This window comes from Silurus meridionalis, chromosome 4 (genome assembly GCF_014805685.1).
Source record: "Silurus meridionalis isolate SWU-2019-XX chromosome 4, ASM1480568v1, whole genome shotgun sequence".
Taxonomy (NCBI): domain Eukaryota; kingdom Metazoa; phylum Chordata; class Actinopteri; order Siluriformes; family Siluridae; genus Silurus; species Silurus meridionalis.
In genome coordinates, this window is record NC_060887.1 from 15,131,253 (window position 1) to 15,144,306 (window position 13,054).

Consider the following 13,054-nt stretch of genomic DNA (forward strand, 5'->3'; position numbering starts at 1 on the left):
TAAACTTCTTATATATTTTATTATTTTTTTAAAGAAAGCCAGACAAAGCTGATGAGCTCATAAAGGTGGCTTAATAATTATTTTATTTCATTTTATATTTAATTCTCGCTTTAACTCTCTCTTTATATATATATATATATATATATATATATATATATATATATATATATATATATATATATATATATATATATATGTGTGTGTGTGTGTGTGTGTGTGTGTGTATATATTGAGTGTATGTGTCTCGAGCATGCATATAAATTATATACACAGGTCATGTATAGGCACATACACTTCTTGAATATACAAATATATTCACGTTTTTAAAGTTTTTAGACATTGACAACGCGCGAGCTTAAGCGCCTTGTGTTGTAGTGGCAAAAAAAAGCCCTGTTATTATTATTCTTTAAGCCCCGCCCCGAGGGGCGACCCTGTGTCAGGACACGCCCCTTTATCGCTCGGTAGGAAGGGAGAAAAAAAACGACTCAGTTTTACGCTTGGACTGGATGTACAGGTGCTGCTCACCTGAGTGTGCAAGCTGAAGTCTGCATTTCTTTCTTTCTTTCTTTCTTTCTTTCTTTCTTTCTTTCTTTCTTTCTTTCTTTCTTATTAATTTAATATTTTTATTTGTTTCGTTTCGAGATGTTTAGTATTAATATTATTATTATTATCATTATTATTATTATTATTATTATTATTATTATTATTATTATTATTATTAGGAACTGATTTTGAATAGCACACTATTAGGTCACCGTCATCCGCCAGTCGGTTGTGATCTTTGTGTGAGTGTGTGTTTGTTTTATTTTTATACCCAACGCTAGATGGCAGAGTGGGGCTGAGAGACTCTCCAGCTTTGTGTATTTAAGGCTTTATACTGTATTACAGAAAGACACGGATTCAGACTCGAGTTACATAACAACTTTAAAACAAACACAACATTTGTAATAGAAGCCTTTCACAAATAAATATTCAATCACATACCAATCTATTCCCCAGCATCATATTCCTCACCACCCATCACCCACACAAGTTTTTACAATTAAACAAGTAAAAATCTAGTTTCCAAACACACTGTCCAGTGTTAACGTTGTTATATCTAATGTAATAATATGGACATGTAATAGTTTCCACTCAGTTAATTTAAAGGGACAAATACTACTAAACTGTACCTTTCATTTTTATAAAGTCATTTTAAAAGTCATCATTAACCCATTAAAAATAATGAAAGGTATACGTTTTAAAGGTACACAACACACCTCTTCCCAGGTAACACATGTATAACAGTGTTATAAAAATACATATGTTGCCATTTGATGTATAGGTATTGTTATAATTTGGTTAGGGTTATGGTTAATTTGGTTAGGTTATCTATTGTAGATCTTAACCTCATTGGTATTAGTATTAAATTTCAAGTTTTTACTTTTTGTCCACTGATGTAAATCTGTTTTAGATACAGTATATTGGCCATTACTACTCATTAATGTTCTAATTAAAGCTCAAAATCCTAGTTAGTGTCCTAAATTAGAGTCTGTTTTTGTAAGATTTTTATAAATGTAAGGAATACACTACATTGCTGACATGTTGAAAAAAGCAGAAACCCTCAGTAAAAAAATTTAAGATACCCCAGGACCAAATGTAAGAAATGATGTTTTCTGGCTTACTGTGTTTTGCTTCCTTGCTTACTCCGATATTGCATAGTTCACACATTCACCATCTCTGGGTGATGCTGGAAATTTTTGTTCTATTACTAGAAGTTGAATGTCATAATTCAAAGTCCAGCGTTAGAAAATGTAGTGGTCTACTTTAGGGTACATGGCTACATATATTCTTTTTAGCATCTTAAGTCCATCAAGAGAAATTGTAACCTTCTAACTTTAAATCACATTGAATTTTTAGAAATGTGTCGGCCTACCTCATGATCTGTTGGTCGAAACTTTCATTTTCTTACCAATCGGGCTATGATAAATGTAGAAATGTAGCATTTAAGTTATGGTTTATTACTAGAAATCGAATGTCCTATTTCAGGGCTTGGTGCTAGAAAATGTAATTTTCTAATTTAGGGTTCATTGCTATAATTCTCTGCTGTTTTAACTTAGGGCCTGTGGCCTAATGATTAGACTATATCTTATGGTCCAGTATGGTCCCTAACAAATTCTATAGATTTACTGAAATTACCTGCCCTAACTCAAAGTCCATCGCTGTACACTTCATGTGGTCAATTATATAAATATATATAAATATACAATTACATTTAAAAAATCACTTTGTGTGAACTTTGAATGATCCATTTGAGACACTTTGTCCTTGACTCATGGCAATCTGTTCTTCACCTTCACCACCTGCAAAGCAGAAAAGCGAGAGGGGAAAAGAAAACATGTACCGTACATAAATCAGTGTCGTGGACTAACAACAGGCAGCACTTTTGCTCAGTTGGTACAAGTGTATTGATGATGATATGGTGTAAAGCATATTTAACCAGCTGCCCAACTCGGCCTTATCTTATCCGTCCCAGCAGTTGCCTACTTATGTCCCGGTTAATCAGTGACAGGGACGATGTTTGGGGTCTGCTGCTGCAGTTTAGTTAGTGTCAAACTCTGATTTCAGGAGTTTAGCAAGGGCAAGTAGAACATCTGCTTGCAATGGGCAACGTCCCATTAGTCCCTTTAGAGAAAGGCCTGCTTTATAAATAACTATATTACCTCCATCACCTGGAGTTACAGCAAAGTCCAAAAGTCGGCTATTATTTCTCTGTTTATCATATTTAAAAAACAGTTCTGAAAAACGGTAAATTTTTCAGCTGTTTGCACTATGTCTACTATGCAGGATATGAAAATACGCAAAAGCATTTATACATAAACAAAAAGAAAGATGAATATGAAGATCTTTGAATAGAGAGAAATGAACATTCAGTTGGATTAAATGAGTTATTGAGAGTATATTGCTGCATGAATAAGCCTAGGGGCTTAATTCAACCCAAACAGCTTCCACTACTCATTATTTATTAGCTTATAAAATAGCACTTGATCCAGCATAGACTATTATTTTGCAATTTATTTTTAATTGCGCTCACTACTGAATGAAGCTACTAGACACTAAATCAGGGTTATGCAGCTTACAAAGTACTTGGCGCCTATGTGTAATTCTAACTATAAAAATTCCTGGAGTGTGGTGATGTCTTTGTGCCAGACTTCCAAAGGTAGATTTCAACATGGCATATTTACATCAGACTGTTGGACCGTTGTGCTGAACTTAACCCTGCTCCTCACTTGAGCTGATATCAGACAAGATGTTCAAGGTCGAAATCTACTTCATCCTACAATCTCCTCTACTTCTAATGTAGAATGCTAGTTAATTGTTGTGTAGAAAATATGGAATTAAACACAAATAGCAAAACTGTATACACACATAATGCATAGTGACCTACTTTTCATTCCAAACAGCAGCAACTTTATTTGAAAAACAACTTCTTACATACAACAACCCCCCCCACACACACACGCGCACACACACACCACACGTAGTATACCCAATCTGAGGTGAGAAGAGGTGGCTGTAATTGGTGTTCTGTCACTTCTTTGCCGTTTCACTTCTCACAGCCTTTTACTTCACGTATTGAGTTAAAGATTGTAAAGTCTCACTGTTTATGTCACTTTTCTGCTCACAATAGCAGTCTGGTGTCCACAAATAGCTATTATTGATTGGTTTGTTGGACTTCTTGTCTAAAGAAAATGGCTTATCATCCTCCAGTAGAGTGGCATAGACACATGAGCAGTTTAACAAAATTTAGTCTAACTTACAAGGTCTGGCTTCAACTTCACTGAACAGAAAGTAGAAGAATTGATTTCACAGCCTGTGTAGTGGACTCCATGTTCTATATAGGGTGTATAAGCATTTATTTCATACTCAATGCCATGTAATGGACTATCTAGTGTCATGTTCAACACTACATGGGGACCCAAAGAGCTGGACCATAAGTGGACATTTAATACTATGAATAATGAATAATTCTACAGTCTGTGTAGTGGAAATAAATATAAATAACGGTCTTTTCAGGTTTGAAGGCCTGTGTGTAAATACATTTACCATATGTGTGTGACTCTGAGTACGAGACTTTCCCTAAGTAAATATTATATGTAAACTGTAACTTTTGTAGTAAATCAAGTATCATCAAGTGTCATCAGTAACATGGAACAAATAAATATGAAAAAAATTAGAAATATCCAAAGTTACAAAAATTCAACATTTATCTTTATACCTCATAATTGTCACAATTGTCTTATCAGACTACCTTCATTAATCTCTTTAGTATTTATGTTTTGTCTAAGGTTGAGCAAGATAAAAATATTATTTGAATAATAGGCTTGATTAAAAGATTTGGTCACAGGTCTGATCTGCAGTGAGTCAGGATAATAATCAACAAATTGATGTTTAAAATTACCACTGGAATGTGTTAAATAGACCTACACTGACCTTTCTCAACAAAAGTGATGACAAACACATGTTTCTATCACTAACAATTGCTTACACATGTAGGATTTTTCTTAAAATAATAATAATAATAATTATTATTATTATTATTATTATTATTATTATTATTATTATTATTATTCAACTTGTAAAGGAGGTCTGAGACCACAGATGGGATTTAATTAAAGAGAATAACAAATTCAGGAGTTAAAAAATTGAGATTGAGATCTTTGAGATAAGAGGTGTTTTAAAATGTTTACCCAGTATACAGAAGGGAATATATTACAAAAATATATATATATATAAATACATACAGTCATACTGTTAATAATAAATAATTGAATACATTTGGGTTTTAGCTAATTTTTTCTCTACTGTATACTGGGTAAACATTTTAAAACCCCTCTCATCTCAAAGATCACCTCATTTCTTTTAACTATATAATTTATATAGTTGATCATTTCTTTTATATATATATATATATATATATATATATATATATATATATATATATATATATATATATATATATATATATATATATATATCCTTTACTAATAAACAGAGTTTTTTGTACTTTTTAAAACACCTACTGGTATTCAAACTCACAACCATCTGGTGAATAAAGGTGAGAGCTGTCAAACCATGTAATGTCATTTATATAAAGGAATATCATTAGCTCTAGATGTGTCTGAATAACTAGATATTATTGTGTGAAAAAATATTATTTAACATCATATTTTTATATGTATATATTCAATATAGTGCTTAGGTATAACTAGTACTTACTAGTTTAAATAACGTTGGGGTTCTTTTGGTAGGGGCAAAGGCCAACAAATTAATCCCCAAATCAGGATTGATCTCAATATAAATGAATCATAATAGTGACAAATTTCATAAATTAGATATCTTGTGTTGAGTTCTTGACCCTTACAGGAAGTAAAAGTCCAAATGTGAATTTTCTATTGCTTTTTTGTGGACAGACAAAGTCAGGGCTTCTCTCTGCCCTTCCCCTCTTGAGGCTGCCAGAACACACACACACACACACACACACACACACACACACACACACACACACACACACACACACAGCAGCAGCAGCAGCACTTACTTCAGTTTTCGCCAGCGAGCAAGCAAAGCATCTCCTTCTCGTCTGCTGTTCCTCTTCCCACTTCTCTCCTCTCGTCTCATCTCGTCTTGCCTCCTTGGAAAATTAAGATGCGGCCAAGAAACTGGAAAGAATTAAAAAAAAGAATAACCTTGGATTGTTAGCTTGGATGAAAAGAGAACCTTAACGCGTTGTGAGACGCAGCAGCAGATGTCATTTCATCAATGATGTGATTTCAGGCCTGTGGATGCTCAGCTGCAGAGATCAGAAAGCGAGAGAGATATACAGACAGAGGAAAAGTAAAAGAGAGAAAATGAGAGAGATTCAGCAAACAATTACAGCTCTCTGAAACGTTTAGCTCATTGGTACCTCGTGTTCATTTCTCCCTTCTGGAATCTTAAATGTACTGTGGATTAGCGCTCACTCTGATCCATCATCATCATCATCATCAGTCAGCGAGAGAGAAAATACAGGAGAACTAAGATTTTAGATTTCCTGTTTTGGAGTACACCACAGACCTCAGCTTTTGGAACATTACGAGGAATTTCACATAATGCAAAAAAACTTTCGAATAAGAGTCATTTATCACTTTTATTCCCCAAGATGTTGTTCCTCTTCAGGTAAAATGAAGCTCATCAGTTCAAATTATAATTATTCAATTCATTTAAATGTTCTTCCTGATATGATAACAATAATTCCTCTAACACACAGTTTTGTAAAACATATCCTCACATGTTTTTTTGCTCTTTGTAGACCTTGTAAATTTTCTCCATAGATGCTTGGATGGTAAGAAGTCAAGTTTGTCAGGGGTGAGGTAAGAGTGAGCTTTAACCTGTTCCCCTTTACCCTTTTTCATTTCCATTTTTAAAGCAGCAGTAAGAAACTTTGTGTCAATAAGATGTTGCTCATATTTTCATGCTAATGACTATGTGTAAGCAAGAAGCTAAAAGGGGTGGGGCTTAATACATTTTTAATCACCCATGTGTTCCAAGAATGTATTTCTCTTTTAATTGTATTTTGCCTAAATATTGGTTAGGATGAGTATTTCTTCTTTGTGTATTTTCAGCATATATATGTTACTTTATTTGTGTTTTATTTTACCTCACATATTTACTCAGTGTTTAACTGAATATTGTCTCAGTATGTATTACATTGGAGTATTTATCATTTCATCTGGGTGTATGAACTGTACATAATATTTCACCTGAGTATTTCTTTGTGTGTTTTAATATTTCACCTAAGCATTGTCTCAGTATTTATTGCTTTACATGAGTATTCTGGCTCTGCCACTGTCAATTGGTCAAATATATTTTCTCATGTATGCATCTCCGTGTTATTTATCCTCATATTACTAATAAAATATTTCTTAATTGTTGATTCTGCCATGTTTGTTAATAGTTTGTTTGTGTTTTAAATGTAAAACACTGTGGTTGGACTACAAATCTGATCTCATGAGTAATCTAATGTAATACAAAGGAGGACTTTAGACTTTTTAGTTTACATTCTGTTTTGTATGATATAAATATTGGCTCCACCCTAGGATTAACTTTAGACATGTATAAAGTGTGGAATGCTAACAAGCCAGAATAAAACTAAAAAAACATGGCTACAGCATCGAAACATTGTATTAAAATTTTACTGCAACACAGTTGGTTTATGATATTATTTGAATGATTATGGATGTGAACATTTATTGTTGTGGTTCTGAAAAATATTATTAGCAATAATAAAACATTAAAAATAACCTTTCTTTTCAAAACAAATACAAAATCTATAAATGTTTATTTTTCTAAGTAACCAAGCAGACAAACTTTTCATTATTCAATGCTAATGACAATTAAACATTAATAATACAATGTATGGTTGGTTAGAAAGTGTTCTTTAGTAGGTTCTGTGTAAAGTGAAACATTTTGTACATTGTAAAAAGGGTTCTAGATCGTAATAATAATAAAATCACATTAATAACAGAACATTAGAATTCAAATGATGATAGGTACATTTACATTTACTGATTTATTACATTGTAATTATAGAATAGCTTATAGCTTATACAGATAACCCATTACAAAGATTGATGCTAGCTATCTTTATATGTTTAAGGTACTCTACTGAGCAAAATTATTTTATATTAGGATGAGGGAATGCAATTATTACATTTGTTGAACATCTATTCAGCATGCTATTATGTTATAATCAATCTATGTTCTTGTTAAGTAGTAAAAAATACTCTGTGTCCCCATCTCTTTCTCTCTCTCAGTACCCTAATGATACTGTACTGCCTTAAATAATTGGCTCATATCCATTTCAGCCTTATGCTTTTGATTCCATAACCAGCATTTAATTTCCGAAAGTGATTTCCATCAGAGCGCACTGCAGATGTTCATCTCTCGCCCTGGCTATTAAGAATTTAAATCATGAGCTAAAGCATGTGTGCCATCAAAGCTTAGCCAGAGAACCTCCACACACTCCAGGCAGCAGATCCTGTGAGTGAAAAAGGAGGGTGTTAAAGCAACCATCTTCCTCTAAACTTAACTCGACCTCATCTGGTCATATGTAAATGGGAAGAAGAAGATCTGAAGAATGCTTAATGAATTTGGCCCCTAGATGCCCTGGCCTTGTCTCTGTTGGAGCCACTGCGTTCCAAATGGATGTCTGCATTTTGTTGGCAACCCTGGACTTTCTTAGAACTTCTCAAGGTGACAGCAAGTCTACATTTAAACTGCTTTTCATCAGTTGTTAGAAGTCATTTCCTGTCTCCTCTCCACATCAAGGGTCTATTGTAAAACTGAGATGAAGGCACTGAAACAACAACATAGAAAAGCTGTATGTCTGCTTTATTTAACACTTTGAGCTGAACTTGAGTTCGGTTTGAGACTCGTTAAATACCAACTGCGAAGCCGAGAAAAAGAAGTCTGGAGGTGATTAAGGAATAACAGCCTCACATTCACATTAACAATGATGACTCTTTCTTCAGAAACGGTCTCTCACCTCATGACTGAGAGATGACATGAGAATTCATATTAAAATAAAAAGTATACTATTAAAAATACCAACATAATTCTGCTGTAAATACTACTGTAGGTACAGTATGACCAGTGGTCTACAGTAAAAAAGCACTATAATTAAGTACATTTTTCAAGTAAATGTTTCCTTTACTTAAATTTAATGTGTAATATCTTACATTGTACTCCAGTACATTTCAGAACAACATGTTCTCGCTACTTGCAAGTGAATACATACAGTATAATGAGTTAAATCACACCCAGTTGTGAGAGCAAAAGCGTAACCCCACAGTTCTGGTGAACGTGTGTGTAGAGTAAGAGTACTTTCACTGTGTGTCTGTAACAATAGAAATTCCTCTTTTTACGATTAGTACTTTTACTCAAGTACAAATGTAAAAGGAATACTTTTGATGAAGTCACATTTAAGAAGAGACTTGTACTTTCTAATATCACTGATACGACAAATTTGATCAGTCATCAGTCAAGCCATTCTATATTGTTTAAAATAAAACTAAAATACTAAAGTCTAACAGGTTTTAACAGGTTTTTTATGGACAATGAAAGGGATAAACAGTGGTGTGTGTTTGGTGTAAGAGGAATTAAGCATTTGCTGTTGTAGGAAACAATCAACTGTGTGGTGTAACTCAGCATGTCACACCTTTCATGTCACACCTTTCATTTTTCTTTAATGGAACATTGTACAGCATAAAGTCACTGATATTAACTCAAATGAATTCACAGATACAATTTTTGTTTCTATTAAACATTCTATTGAACAAATACCGATTTATTTTTGCTAATGTATGTGAAAGGTAAGGATATTTACCTGCTATTTAAAAAACTCATTGTAAGAATTACAATGTGTTGATTTAATCACATGATCGCTAATTGGCAAGTCCGTTTATTTCACTCTGCTTAATGAATAATGCTTAATGCTCAATTACGACCAGACTGTCTGTTGGTAATAAACATAAATAAGTGAAGCTAAAAAGAAAAATGTATGACTTTGCTCAGGATTTTATGCTTTTCTCATAGCTGCTGTACCTGTGCTTCACACACACACACACACACACACACACACACACACACACACACACACACACACACACACACACACACACACACACACTTTCTTGCACAAGCTGTTTTCAAAAGTTCAGGGTTGCCATCATTTATGCTTGTTTGGATAATCTATCACCGTGTTGAATCTTAAAGCAATGCTGACAATAACCATGATACAGTACAGCCCTATTTACTTAGTGTGGTCAATAAAGTGCACTTTACAAAGTTTTGGCACCCCAAGATAATACTGAGCTCCTTCTTTTAGCTTAAGGCTACTACTTTAGTGTGTAAAAAATCAATATTGAGACTACATTTTAATATACTTTACAAAATAAATGTTTTTAGTGTAAACAATGTTGTCGAGAAGGCAAATGTAACACTTGTCAATGTAACACTTGACATTTTTTGCACATTTAAAAAAATTATATACAATATCTGGGAACCAAAAAAGTAATGCTATGTTTTCATTTAAGGCATTTAATGGGATATTATAAAAGTATTACAATAACAATTGTAGAAAAACAATCCACAAAATTACACATTGTAACATAATCCTTTGCTCTGGAGTTGAGAATGGAGAATGTATGAAGTAAAGTTTTCAATTATTGTAAGAAATTTCAATGTAGAAAATTTTGCTATAAATATTATACCAATATGACCAACAGAAGGATGGCATCAAGCTCACAGCACAGCCACAGACACAGTAACACTGATTGAGAAATGTAAAGAAAACCTAAAAGTCTCCTTATTACCTCAACCTCATAACCCTGACATAGCAGGAGACATGCTATAGAACAGATGTTACAGGGTTTCGTAAGGCTTCACTGTATAATTGAGGGTTCTTAGCTAAGTAATCACAAGCAGTTACTTAATTCAAAGTAATCTATTCATCTGACTGTCCAATGAACCCATTGGGAACCCTTTTAAGAACCATTTTTATTTTAAACTCACTTTTTGCTTTTCAAGAAACTCCAAATGATTGCTCATCATTGTTCTCTTTATCTAGAACCAGTCAGGGTGAAGGGATCTTCATGGGTTTATAGGATAATTAAGATTTCTTAGACTCCTGAAAGGTTTCTACTAGAACCTTTAAAGAAATTGTCTTTACTGTAGAATATGTGAGAAACGAAGGGCTCTTAAAGAGTTTATTGGATTTACATTTACATTTATGTTTTTTGGTGATGCCCTTATACAAAGCAACTGAGCAGTTGAGGGTTAAGTTCAGGTCAATTTTGTTGATTCTAGTTCCATTAAACTTTAATAAGGGCCTTGCTCAAGCAGTGGCAATGGTGACCAGGAGTGGCTGCTTGGTGGTGCTGGGATTTGAATTCACAACCTTTCGATCAAGTCTAAAACTAGTGTTCTAGTCAGATTTGATTTCTGATCCCACGCAAGGACATTTATTTAACCTCCGCTAGTGTTAGTGAAAACCTGTTTTTGGAGGTGATCATCTTTTATAGAGGCACCAAATACTAATATATGCACATGCACACACTCACACAACCACACACACACACACACACACACACACACATTTCCCAGAGAGGAGGGCAGCTTCCTGCCAGGCGCTGTTATTAATCCAGCACATGATTTATGCAGAGATTGTGCCGGCTCCTGATTCATCTTATAAAATGTTAATGTTAATATATTCATAAGGAAATTGTTCAGGTCTAATCTGAGACTCAGACACTTATCACCGAGTGCCACTTGATTCTTGTCTGAGCTTGTATTACTCAAATGCCTCGCTAATACAATAAAAAGTGATAAAAATTTGGGATTAAAAACAAACCAATGACTAAATCATGCAACCATTAATTAATTTATAGCAAATAAATAACTCTCATTTTATTGTATATTTGTGGAATTATTGTGTTTTTTTTTTAATTATCATTCCATTTTTTTAGTGATGTGCTGTGATGAATGAATAAGACAATAAATATAGTTTACATGATCATTTGTTTTAGAATTGTACTTTAAGTAAACTGTAAAATGATATAAACTACAATAACTATTAAATAAACTTTAATAAAAAAAAACTATAATACTTATACTATTAAATTATTTTATTATTTTGATGACATTAATTTCTGAATATTAGTTATAGTATAATTATCTATCAGCACACAAACAAACAAAAAATCAATCCAGTGGCCATTCGTTATTTATATATAGTACAGTACTAAAGAGTCTGGCATAACTGTTTTCCAGCTATAAGAATTCTAGAAACAATGGCTGCATTCCAAATCACATAAATTGAACTTAATCTAAACACAGGTATTAATACTGCATTCAGGTAGTTTCCATCGTTTGGTGTAATGATTTGAGATGCAGCCACTAAACTGATTCCATCATGTATTTATAGATGTTTCGAATAAACGTTCACATGGGGGTGTGTGTGTTAGACACATTTAAGGAAAGGGATAATTACTTCTTTTCCTGGCACATGTAACCTTGAACTTTTATCAAATGAAAAAAAAAGAACTGTTGGCATGAATCCAAAACGACAAGCTGTATTAAAAGAGAGATGGAGCGAGGGAGAGAGAAAATACTATTAATAATAAAGCAGACAGATGTTTTCCAGTTCGACTCCAAGCCTTTGCTAGCTGAAAATTACTTTTTTTGACAGTCGCATAGCAACTGGCGAGGCGGAATAAACCCTCGTCATTTGCACAGCCGAGGCAATATGATGAAATAAGCCGACACCCAGGTAGGAGTGTGAGCGCCAGGCTGCGTGTGATTGCATCTCGTCTCTGCAAGTGAGAGATAGTGGCCTTTAGCCAGTCGAAAAGTAAAAAAACACAAAGTATGAGTGTCAGAATTTATCTATTCTCTGAACCGCCTGATCATATACTGAAAAACTTCATACATCTGCAAGTTAAAAGAAAACTTTAGCCAGGGAAAAGGTATATTATTATTATTATTATAATTATTATAATAATAATAATAATTATTATTATTATTATTATTATTATTATTATTATTATTATTATTATTTCTAACAGGAAGACATTATAGATCAAGGACTACTTGTACTTGACAGACTACGAGAGACTGGTACCCCTAAAACAAAGGTATAAAGTGTCTAGGATGCTCATATGCAGACTTTAATGATTCATAATTTTTGCATGCAGATATGAAGAGGCTAGGGCACTGCATAAGCAAATAACAGACCCTGCATTCCTGCAGGCAAAACATTATCATTCTTTGTAGCAGATATTAAGTGTGTATGTCTTTTTTAAGGCACATTTTTAGGGTCTGTATATCATTGAATTAGTTATGAGTACACATTAAGGAATTGGTAAAGGCCACACAGTGTGTCCTAGAAGTTCTGTATAGTTCTCCTTGTGAACAAGCATTAAGTGTCTAGAATGTTGTATGTAGGAATGTAGGCATTAAAAGTCTGGGACTCCTA

The 13,054-nt window shown here is 33.5% G+C and overlaps 1 long non-coding RNA gene across 1 annotated transcript; it reads left to right on the forward strand.

Annotated features, from left to right (window-relative positions):
* The first annotated feature begins 5,073 nt into the window (after positions 1 to 5,073).
* Positions 5,074 to 6,952, forward strand: LOC124383875. The gene is made up of 2 exons (XR_006925290.1): positions 5,074 to 6,198; positions 6,332 to 6,952. It is a non-coding gene; the product is annotated as an uncharacterized LOC124383875 (long non-coding RNA).
* Positions 6,953 to 13,054: the final 6,102 nt, after the last annotated feature.